At 29.5% G+C, this 13259-nt stretch overlaps 1 protein-coding gene across 1 annotated transcript in view; it reads left to right on the top strand.

Moving 5' to 3' along the window:
* Window positions 1-13259, top strand: part of rims1b (regulating synaptic membrane exocytosis 1b) — an 80378-nt gene that overhangs the window by 6355 nt on the left and 60764 nt on the right. The gene's annotated exons all lie outside the window — the stretch shown is intronic.

Genomic DNA, 13259 nt, shown 5'->3' with positions numbered 1-13259 from the left:
CACACACACACACACACACACACACACACACACACACACACACACACCTGCAGATGTTATTATTATTATGTGCTGCAGATATTTTGAGGCGTTTAGGCGAGTGAGTTTCGTAAGATTTAAACTTTAAACTTACTATTTAGTTTTGTTTGTGATTTTATGTCCTAAAGAACGACCACTTTTTAAATGTTTATTTCTTTAATGTACAAATGTGTAAATGACATAAAACACAAATATCTTCAACTGCATGAGAAAATGTTCACATCAAATATATATATAAAAAAAAGAAACCAGCCGCACATGAATGGATGCATATCACCCGCCGCCTTGCATACCAAAGTTTAAGATTTCGCCTGATCTGATAGAGCTGCAGGTGACTCTCAGCTACTACCACACCAAGATCTGTTGTGTTAATGTTAGCGTTAAGCTATCTTTAGTTGCTTTTGTTTTTTTTGGCTTCTTATTATGATTTTCAATTTTAGTTTTAGCTGTATGTTTTTCAACCTCTAAATATTTTTATGTTGATCAGGCATCAACTTTGTAAACAAAGTTTTGCTAATTTTACCCTTTCTCTACTATTTTGCTGGTTTTATATTTTAGTTTCTGTTTTATAGGTTTTAGCTACGATTTTGTTATCTTTTAAGCTACTGTTTTGGTTATTTTTTCTTGTAACCAAAGTTTTGCTAATTTTATCTTTTGGCTACTATTTTGCTGGTTTTATATTTTAGTTGCTCTTGTGTAGGTTTTAGCTACTGTTTTGCTATCTTTAACCTTAAGCTACTGTTTTGATAATTTTAGCTTGTAACTAAAGTTTTGCTTATTTTTGCTATTAGGTACTATTTTGCAAATTTTATCTTTACCTACGTTTTGGTAATTTCTTATTTTAGCTGCAGTTTGTAGGTTTTAGCCACTGTTTTGCTTAGGTAGGGTTTTGCTAATTTTAGCTTGCAGTTACTGTTTTGTTAATTTTAGCTTATACAGTTTAGCTGTTTTTATTTTAGCTACTGTTTTGCTGGGTATATATTTTAGTTGCTGTTTTATAGGTTTTCGCTACTATTTTGTTATCTTTTAAGCCACTGTTTTGGTTATTTTTGCTTGTAACTAAAGTTTTGCAAATTTTTGCTTTTAGCTACTATGCCAATTTTAGTTTTACCTACTTTTTGGCAATTTTTTATTTTAGCTGCAGTTTGTAGGTTTTAGCCACTGTTTTGCTTAGGTAGGGTTTTGCTAATTTTAGCTTGCAGTTACAGTTCATCTGTTTTTATTTTAGCAGATGTTTTGCTAATTATAACTTTTAGCTACAGGTTTCTTAGGTTTAGCATTTAGCTACAGTTCTGTTATTTTGAGCTTTTCTTGAACATATCTCTTCGTCTCATTGAGCCAAAGTTTTGAACAATGATCTCAGGTGATCTGTTAGCCCTCACAGTTTGTGTTGGGGATGACTCTCAGCTACTATCACACCAAACTTTAGCTCAATATCTGTAAAACTGACTGAAGCTGTTCGGCTGTGGCAGCCATCTTGAATCAAGTAGACTCCGACAGTGACTCAGTTGTAGACGTTCATTCACTGAAGACTGTTGTGAGATATTTTACTGACAAAAAAACACAGAGAACAGGTGACTACATGATCAATCAATCTTTTCAAGGCAGCAGGTGATATAAATAAGCTGCATTACATTTTATGCTTATAAATCGCTTTTCTAAATACATATTTTGTTTTACTTCAACTGTTTATTTCACAACAACCACTAAAACCAGTAAAACCAGAGCATGCTAGAATCTCCTTGTCCCTCTCTTTACTGAACTGAGTTTAAACTGTTGGCCCAGGTTGACCAGAACTCAACCAGTAACCCTCTTGTTGTTGGTTTGTATCGATCTGTGTACTCGTCTCAAGCGGACCAGCTGAGCTGCTATCGAACATCAAACTGGAGTGAGCCTCTCCGCTCTCAGACCAGAGGAGCAAATGTTTGGGCAACCTGTTCTCATTCCCAGTACATCGAATCCTGCTGCTCTGTTGTCTTTTAGCGTTCGCACCCGCAGGCAGCGAACACAAAGCAAACAGTCCCATCTGCACCGCAAATGCTAATCTGGACCGCGAGCCGGTGGAGCAGGAGGTGGATGAAGGCAGGGAGGGAAACCACTCAGGAGCCCAAAACACAAAACTTTAGCAGAATCTTTAGTATTGTTTTAAACTTTTCTTTCTTTTCTGTTTTAAGTTCTTCAGCTGTTTGAGCAATCAACGTTTTCATGTTGGGTTGGTTGAGACTCATTGTTTGGTTAGGGTTACGAGGACGGTGCTCAAAGTGGTCCGGTACTCACAGGTGTACTGTCACTCACATAATGGCACTTCTAAATATTCAACCTCGGTGTATTTTCACTTTTACAGTGTAAACTCTTCTCATGGACCTGCCTGTATCTGGTGTCAGTGTCACCAACATCATATACAGTAGTGATATTATCACCTATCACTATCACCATTTAGTGATATTATTTCTATACACGGTCGATGGTTACCAACTGTAGGATATTCCTGTAAAACTACGTTACCCACAGGACGTCAGTTGACAACAGGAAGTTGTGTCTCTGTTGCTGATTGGTTTAGATCCAGGAGGTCAGGTGGTGTTTAATTCTTAAGGAACAATGATTGGTCAAAAGTTGGACAGAAGGAGACAGATGGTCCTGGAACACTTTATTCCACTTCAAGCACAAGTTTAGGAACAACTTGGTTAGGTTAGCTGCTTAGTTTTAAGATCAACATTGTTAGTTTAACTGGTTAGCTTTAGGATCAACTTGGTAAGGTTAGCTGGTTTGTTTTAAGAACAACTTGGTTAGGTTAACTGGTTAGCTTTAGGATAAACTTTGTTAGGTAGCTGGTTAGCTTTATGATCAACTTGGTTAGGTTAGCTAGTTAGTTTTAGCATCAACATTGTTAGGTAGCTGGTTAGCTTTAGGATCAACTTGGTTAGGTTAACTGATTAGCGTTATGAACAAATTGGTTAGATTACCTGGTTAGTTTTATGATCAACTTTGTTAATAATAATAATAATAATAAATTAAATTTGTAATGCACTTTTCATTAACAAAAATCTCAAAAGTGCTACAAAGTGCAACTACAAACCGGATTCCAAAAAAGTTGAGACACTAAACAAATTGTGAATAAAAACTGAATGCAATGATGTGGAGATGGCAAATGTCAATATTTTATTCGTAATGTATCATAGATGACAGTTCAAAAGTTTAATCTGAGTAAATGTAACATTTTAAAGGAAAAATATGTTGATTCAAAATTTCACAGTGTCAACAAATCCCAAAAAAGTTGGGACAAGTAGCAATAAGTGGCTGGAAAAAGGAAATTGAGCATATAACGATCAACTGGAAGACCAATTAACACTAATTAGGTCAATTGACAACATGATTGGGTATAAAAAGAGCTTCTCAGAGTGTCAGTGTCTCTCAGAAGCCAAGTTGGTAAGAGGATCACCAATTCCACCATTGTTGCACAGAAAGATAGTGCAGCAATACCAGAATGGTGTTACCCAGCGTAAAATAGCAAAGACTTTTAAGTTATCATCATCAACCGTGCATAACATCATCAAAAGATTCAGAGAATCTGGAACAATCGCTGTGCGTAAGGGTCAAGGCCGTAAAACTCTACTGGATGCTCGTGATCTCCGGGCCCTTAAACCTCACTGCACCTCAAACAGGAATGCCACTGTCAAAGAAATAACAGAATGGGCTCAGGAATACTTCCAGAAAGCATTGTCAGTGAACACAATCCACCGTTGCCAGCTGAAACTCTACAGTGTAAAGAGGAAGCCATTTCTAAACAAGCTCCACAAGCTCAGACGTTTGCACTGGGCCAGGGGTCATTTAAAATGGAGTGTGGCAAAATAGAAGACTGTTCTGTAGTCAGATGAGTCACGATTTGAAGTTCTTTATGGAACACTGGGACGCCATGTCATCCAGACCAGAGAGGACAAGGATAGCCCAAGTTGTTATCAACGCTCCGTTCAGAAGCCTGCATCACTGATGGTATGAGGTTGCATGAGCGCTTGTGGCATGGGTAGCTTGCATGTCTGGAAAGGCACCATTAATGCAGGGAACTATGTTCAAGTTCTAGAACAACATAGACTCCCATCTAGACGTCATCTCTTTCAGGGAAGACCCTGCATTTTTCAACACGATAATGCCAGACTGCATTCTGCAGCAATCACATCATGGCTACGTAGGAAAAGGATCCAGGTACTGAAATGGCCAGCCTGCAGTCCAGATCTTTCACCTATAGAGAACATTTGGCGCATCATAAAGAGGAAGGTGCGACAAAGAAGGCCCAAGACGATTGAACAGTTAGAGGCCTGTATTAGACATGAATGGGAGAGCATTCCTATTTCTAAACTTGGGAAACTGGTCTCCTCTGTCCCCAGACGTCTTTTGAGTGTTGTAAGAAGAAGGGAGGATGCCACACAGTGGTAAAAATGAACTTGTCCCAACTTTTTTGGGATTTGTTAATGCCATGAAATTTGGAAACAACAGATTTTTCCCTTAAAATGATACATTCTCTCAGTTTAAACTTTTGATCCGTGATTTATGTTGTATTCTGAATAAAATATTAGATGTTGGCACCTCCACATCATTGCATTCTGTTTTTATTCACAATTTGTTTAGTGTCCCAACTTTTTTGGAATCCGGTTTGTAAAATCAGTGATAAAATAAACTAAAATCAATTATAAATCAACTAAAATCTATTAAAATCAACTGAAATCAGTTATAAAATTAATTAAAATCAATTATAAAATCAACTAAAAATCTATGACAAAATCAACTAAAATCTGATGAAATCAACTAAAATCAATTATTAAAATAAACTTAAATCAGTTATAAAATCAACTAAAATCAATAGTTAAAATCAACTAAAATCAAGGATAAAAATAAATTAAAATCAATAGATAAATCAACTAAAATCAGTGATAAAAGCAACTAAAATCAATGATAAAAATCAATGACAAAAATCAATGACAAAATCAATTAAAAATCAATGATAAAATCAACTAAAATCAACAACAAAATCAACTAAAATCAGTGATGAAATCAACTAAAATCAATGATAAAATACTAAAATCAATGATAAAATCAACTAAAATCAATGACAAAATCAACAAAAAATCAATTACAAAATCAACTAAATTGAGGGACAAAATTTAACAAAATCAGTGATAAAATAAACTAAAATCAATTATTAAAAGCAACAAAAATCAATGACAAAATTAATGATAAAATCAACTAAAATCAATGACAAAATCAACTAAATTGAGGGACAAAATTAACTAAAATCAATGACAAAATCAACTAAAATCAGTGATAAATCAATTAAAATCAATGACAAAATCAACTAAAATCAGTGATTAAAAATCAACTAAAATCAATGACAAAATCTACAATCAGTGATAAATACCAACTAAAATCAATTGTAGAAATCAATTACAATCTGATAAAATCAACTAAATTGAGTGATAAGATCAACTCAAATCAGTTATAAAATCAAGTAAAATCAATGATTAAAATCAACTAAAATCGATTATTAAAATAAATTAAAATCTGTTAAAATTCAACTTAAAAATATTTAAAAAATCAATTAAAATCAATAACAAAATCTACTAAAATCAGTGATAAAAATCATCCATCCATCCATCCATCCATTTTCTTTTACCCGTTTATTCCATTTTGGGTCACGGGGGTCGCTGGTGCCCATGTCCAGCAATCACTGTGCGAGGGGCGGGGTACACCCTGGATGGGTCGCAAGTCCATCACAGGGCCACATAGAGACAAACGAGACAAACAACCATTATGTAAAATCAATTATTAAAATCATCTAAAATCGTTATTAAAATAATTTAAAATAAGTTATTAAATCAACAAAAAATTTATGATAAAATCAATTAAAATCAATTAAAAACAACTAAAATCAGTGATAAATTTAACTAAAATCATTGGCAAAATCAACTAAAATCAGTGATAAAATTGAAATAAAATCATTGACAAAATCAATTAAATCAATGATAAAATCAACTAAATTGAGTGTCAAAATTAACTGAAATCAGTGATAAACTAAAATCAATTATTAAAATGAACTAAAATCAATGATGAAAATCAATTAAAAATAATGATAAAATCAACCAAATTGTGTGATTAAATCAACAAAAATCAATGACCAAATCAACTAAAATCAATGATAAAATAAACAAATCAATGACAAAATCAACTAAAATCAGTGATAAAAAAACAACTAAAATCAATTACAATCTGATAAAATCAACTAAATTGAGTCATAAATTTATCTAAAATCAGTTATAAAATCAATTAAAATCAATGATTAAAATAAACTAAAATTGATTATTAAAATAAATTAAAATCAGTTAAAAAATCCACAAAAACCAGTGATAAAAATCCTCAAAAATCTATGATAAAAATAAATTAAATTCAATTATAAAATCAACTAAAATCAATGATAAAATCAATTAAAACCAATAACAATATCAACAAAAATCTGCTAAAATAAATAAAATCAGTGATAAACTAAAATCAATTATTAAAATCAACTAAATTCAGTGATAAAATCAACTAAAATCAATTATTAAAATAAATTAAAATCAGTTATAAAAGCAACTATAAAATCAATTAAAACTCATGACTAAATCAACTAAAATCAGTGATAAAATCATATAAAATCAATGTCAAAATCAACTGAAATCAGTGATAAAATGAACTAAAACCAATGACAAAATCAACTAAAATCAGTGATAAAAACCAACTAAAATAATTTAAAAAATCAATTACAATCTGATAAAATCAACTAAATTAAGCGATAGTCAACTAAAATCAGTTATAATATCAAGTAAAATTAATGATTAATATCATCTAAAATCGATTATTAAAATAAATTATAATCAGTTATTAAATCAACTACAAATTTATGATAAAATTAATTCAAATCAATAAAAAATTAACTAAAATAAGTGATAAGATTAATTAAAATCAGTGATAAACTAAAATCAATGATAAAATCAACTAACATCAATGACAAATTCAACTAAAACCAGTGATAAAATAAACAAAAATCAATGATTAAAATCAACTTACATGATAGAAATCAATTAAAATCAGTTATAAAATCAACTAAAATTACTGATAAAATAAACTAAAATCAATGACAAAATCAATTAAATCAATGACAAAATAAACTAAATTGAGTGACAAAATTAAGTAAAATCAGTGCTAAAATCAACTAAAATCAATGACAAAATCAACTAAAATCAATGATAAAATAAACTAAAACCAACGACAAAATCAACTAAAATCTGTGATAAAATCAATTAAAATCAATGACAAAATCAACTAAAATCAGTGATAAAAACCAACAAAAATCAATTATAAAAATCAATTACAATCTAATAAAATCAACTAAATTGAGTCATAAATTCATCTAAAATCAGTTATAAAATCAATTAAAATCAATGATTAAAATAAACTAAAATTGATTATTAAAATAAATTAAAATCAGTTAAAAATCCACAAAAATCAGTGATAAAAATCCTCAAAAATCAATGATAAAAATCAATTAAATTCAATTATAAAATCATTAACAATCTAATAAAATCAACTAAATTGAGTGATGTCAACTAAAATCAGTTGTAAATTCAATTAAAATCAGTGATCAAATCAACTAAATTTATTTACAAAAAACTAAAATCACTGATTAAAATAAATAAAAATCAGTTATAAAATCAACTAAAATCAATGATAAAATCAATTAAAACCAATAACAATATCAACAAAAATCTGCTAAAATCAATAAAATCAGTGATAAACTAAAATCAATTATTAAAATAAACTAAACTCAGTGATAAAATCAACTAAAATCAATGATTAAAATAAATTAAAATCAGTTATAAAAGCAACTATAAAATCAATTAAAACTCATGACTAAATCAACTAAAATCAGTGATAAAATCATATAAAATCAATGTCAAAATCAACTAAAATCAGTGATAAAATGAACTAAAACCAATGACAAAATCAACTAAAATCAGTGATAAAAACCAACTAAAATAATTATAAAAATCAATTACAATCTGATAAAATCAACTAAATTAAGCGATAGTCAACTAAAATCAGTTATAATATCAAGTAAAATTAATGATTAAAATCATCTAAAATCGATTATTAAAATAAATTAAAATCAGTTATTAAATCAACTACAAATTTATGATAAAATTAATTCAAATCAATAAAAAAATAACTAAAATAAGTGATAAAATTAAATAAAATCAGTGATAAACTAAAATCAGTGATAAAATAAACAAAAATCAATTATTAAAATCAACTTAAATGATAGAAATCAATTAAAATCAGTTATAAAATCAACTAAAATTACTGATAAAATAAACTAAAATCAATGACAAAATCAATTAAATCAATGACAAAATCAACTAAATTAAGTGACAAAATTAAGTAAAATCAGTGCTAAAATCAACTAAAATCAATGACAAAATAAACTAAAATCAATGACAAAATCAACTAAAATATGTGATAAAATAAACTAAAATCAATTATAAAAATTAGTTACAATCTGATAAAATCAACTAAATTCAGTGATAGTCAACTAAAATCATTTATAAAATAAAGTCAAATCAATGATTAAAATCAACTAAAATCGATTATTAAAATAAATTAAAATCAGTGATAAAAATCAAATGAAATCAATGACAAAATCAACTAAAGTAGTGATAAAATCAACTAAAATTGATTATTAAAATAAACTAAAAAGTGATAAAATAAACTAAAATCAATGACAAAATCAACTAAAATCAATTATAAAAATCAATTACTAATAATGATAAAAATCAACTAAATTAAGAGATAAAGTCAACTAAAATCAGTTGTAAAATCAAGTAAAATCAATGATTAAAATCAACTAAAATAAATACTTAAAATCAACTAAAATTAGTTATAAAATCAACTAAAAATTTATGAAATCAATTAAAAATTAATAACAAATCAACTAAAATAATTTACAAAAAACTAAAATCAGTGATAAAACTAAAATAAATGATTAAAATCAACTAAATTAGCGATAAAATTAAGTCAATGATTAAAATAACTAAAATCAATTTTAAAATCAACTAAATTAATGATCAAAATCAATTATCAAATAAATTTAGTGATAAAGTAAACTAAAATCAGTGATAAAATCAACAAAAATCAATGATAAAATCAACTGAAAATCACCGATAAAAAATAAACAAAAATCAATGACAAAATCAATTAAATCAACGATAAAATCATCTAAATTGAGTGACAAATCTAAGTAAAATCAGTGATAAAATCAACTAAAATCTGTGATAAAATTAAATTAAAATCAATGACAAAATAAACTAAAATCAGTGATAAAATCAACAAAAAATAATTAATTCAATTAAAATTAATAACAAAATCAACTAAAATCAATGATCAAATCAACTAAAATCATTTACAAAAAATAAAAATCATTGATTAAAAACTAAAATAAATGATAAAATCAACTAAAATCAATGATAAAATCAACTAAAGATATATGATAAAAAATCAATTAAAATCAATGATAAAATCAACTAAAATCAGCTATAAACTAAAATCAATTATTTAAATAACTAAAATCAATTATACAATCAACTAAAATAATGAAAAAATCAATTAAAATCAAATAAATTGAATGATATAGTCAACTAAAATCTGTGATAAAATCAACTAAAAGCAATTATTAAAATCAACAAAAAATTAATCAAGAACTCAATTAAAATCAATAACAAAATCAACTAAAATCAGTGATAAAATAAACTAAAATCAATTATTAAAATTAACTAAAATCAGTGATAAAAACCAACTAAAATCTGATTCAAATAAATTAAAATCAGTTATAAAATCAATAAAAAAATATATGATAAAATCAATTAAAATCAATAACAAAATCAACTAAAATAAACTCAACTGAGTGACAAAATTAACTAAAATAAGTGACAGTAAAATCAATGATTAAAATAAACTAAAATCAATGACAAAAATAAACGACAAAATCAATTAAAATCAGTGATAAAATCAACTAAAATCAATGACAAAATCAGCTAAAATAACGATATCAACTAAGTTGAGTGATAAAATCAACTAAAATCAGTGATAAAATCAACTAAATTGAGTGATAAAATCAACTAAAATCAATGACAAAATTAACTAAAATCAGTGATAAAATCAACTAAAATCAATGACTAAAATCAATGGTAAAATCAACTAAATTGAGTGATAAAATAAACTAAAATCAATGACTAAAATCAACAAAAATCAGTGATAAAATCAACTAAAGTCAGTTATAAAGTCATGTGAAAGCAGAATTGGCTTGCTTAAAAAGAAAAGTTTTTAAGCCTTTTTTAAAGTCAGTCAATGACTGTGGAGCTCTCAGAAAGTCATGGAGGGAGTTCCAGAGGCGGGGAGCAGCCACACAGAATGCCCGATCTCCCATGGTCCTCAATTTAGTTTGTGGAAGGAGAAAGAGATTACTGTTGTGTGATTGTAGGGACCGGGTGGATGAATATCGAGCAAGAAGGGTTAGGGTATCATGCTAGTTTTAGAAACAACTTAGTTAGGCTAGCTGGTTAGCTTTATGACCAACTTGGTTAGCTGGCTAGGCTTAGAATAAACTTGGTTAGGTTTAAGACTAACTTTGGGATAAACAAAGATTTAAAAACAACCTGGATTACCTTTAAGAAAACCTTGGTTCATGTTTAGAAACCACTTTGTTAGGTTTGAGAATATCTTAGATTTATGAATAACTTGGTCAGATTTAGTTAAAGCTTAGATTATGTTTGGAAATAACAAAAGCACAAAATAAAATGAGAATTTGGATTAGGTAATTAAACTAATTGGTTAGGTTTTGGAGCAACATATTTATGCTTTAAACAATTTCAAAAGGTTTAAGATCTTTGCTTATGATTAGAAATAATTTGGTTAGACTCATCATGAACAAGTTGGTTAGGATTAGGAATAAATTAGTTAGGTTTAAGACCAACAGATTTAGGAACCACTTAGATTTAAGAACAATTTGGATTAGGTTTATGGATAACTTGGTTAGGAACAACTTACTTTAGTGTACAAGCAACGTGGTTAGGTTTAGGAATAATTTGGGTTATGTTAAGGAACAACAGGATTAGGCTATGCAACAGCTTGGTTAGTTTAAAAAAGTTATATTAATAACTAACTTGAGTTAGGTTTAAGAATAATTTGGGTTATATTAAGGAACAACTTGGTTAAGTAATGAAACTAATTGGTTAGGCTTTGAAACAACATAGTTAGGCTTAAACAAGTTCAAAAAGTTTAAGAACTTTGGTTAAGATTAGAAATAATGTGGTTAGATTTATGAACAACTTGGTTTAGGTTTAGGAATAACAGTTAGGTTCAAGACTAATTTAACTAGATATAGGAACAACATAGATTAGGTTTCAGAACTTGGTTAGGAACAACTTGTTATGAGCAATTAAGTTAAGTTAAGAACACCTTGGTTTAGGTTTAGGAACAATGTTGGTTATGTTAAGGAAAAACTGGATTAGGTAGTGAAACTACTTTGTTAGGCTTTGGAACAACATTGTTAGTTTTATATTTATATTTTTTAAGGGTTAGAAACAATTTGGTTAGATTTAGGAGTAACTTGGTTAGGTTTATGAACTTCTTGAGGTGGGTTAAGAAGCAACTATGTTTGGTTTAGGAAAAAGTACTGTAGATGTACACTGTATTTAAAATAAAGCTTTTGGACTGCAGGAAATTTTTGTACTTCTTACAAAGATGATGGTCAGTTTCTGTTTTGTCAGAGTCTATAATTAACAGGAAGGGATTAGAAGTTACCCATAAAACAATACAACTCTACAAACAAGAAGCATGGTTTATATACGTCATCCAGCAGGTTGTGTAAAGTTAGAAGTCCTGCAGGTTTTAAATGATGAGTAAATGTGTGTTTTTCAGCAATAAAGACAGAAAAAATGAGAGAGGAAGGATGGATCCAATCTTCTGTCAGCAGTGATGTCAAAAACTAAGTGGTTTACTGCACTGTTGTTGTGATGCACTGAGGTATGAGTGAAAAAAATCAGTAAGAAGGAAATGAAGGACGGGTTGGATGGATATAAATGGAAACAAGAGGAAACATGAACGTATGAGCTTAGACAAAGTGAGACAGAAGCTTATAGACTGCCAAGAAAGCACTCTCTTCATATTTACATCAATAAAGGAGTTCTCCACATCCAGACTCTGACTGAGAGCTGTTTACAATAAGATATCTCTTAAAAAAACAAGTTTATTTCTGACCAGATTGATGAGCTAACAGCTAGTTTGACCATTATTCTGTCAAAAGAGCTTGCAGATGTGCTACAGCTAGCTACCACTGTTTGCATTTGCTTATACCCGTAGAGTTCTATGTGAGTACCTCTGTAATGTAAAAACTATGACGATTTAAAGGTTTATAAAACAGCATTTGCATGAACGGCTGTAATATTTTGGAGAATGGAGGTTGTAAAAGACAGCAATCTACTTCAGTCTTGGCCCGGCCCAGAATATCCATCAGCTCAGAGCAGTCATTAGCTCAGACTAGTTATACATCAGCTCAGATTAACCATTAAGTAAGATTAGCCATTGTCTATGAGTAGCCATTAGCTCAGACTAGCCAGTAGCTTCAACTAGCCATTAGTTCAGATTAGGCATTGGCTGAGGCTAGCATTTAGTTTAGACTAGCTGTTTTCTTCAACTAGCCATTAGCTCAGACTAATTGTTAACTCAGACTATCAATCAGTATCGACTAGTGGTCAGCTCAGACTACTGACCAGCACAGACTAGTGATTAGCTCACACTCATCAACACCTCTGACTAGCTATTAGCTCAGACTAAGCATTAGCTCTGATTAGCCATTAGGTAAGATTGTCCATTAGCTTCAACTAGACATTAGCTCAGACTAGCCTTTAACTAAAATTAGCCATTAGCTTTGACTAGCCATTAGCTCAGATTAGTCATTAGCTCTGACTAGTCATTGGCTTAAATTAGCCATTAGGTCAGACTATCGGTCAACTCAGACTAGCCATTAACTCAGACTAGGCCTCAGCTCAGACAAGCTGTTAGCTCAGACAAGCTGGTAGCTCAGAGTAACTATTAGCTCAGACTAGCATTTAGCTCAGACAAGCTGGTAGCTCAGAGTA

Source organism: Nematolebias whitei, chromosome 16 (genome assembly GCF_014905685.2).
Source record: "Nematolebias whitei isolate Nwh7 chromosome 16, NemWhi1, whole genome shotgun sequence".
NCBI lineage: Eukaryota > Metazoa > Chordata > Actinopteri > Cyprinodontiformes > Rivulidae > Nematolebias > Nematolebias whitei.
Note: the sequence above shows the minus strand (reverse complement) of the source record. Positions and strands in the feature narration are given on the sequence as shown.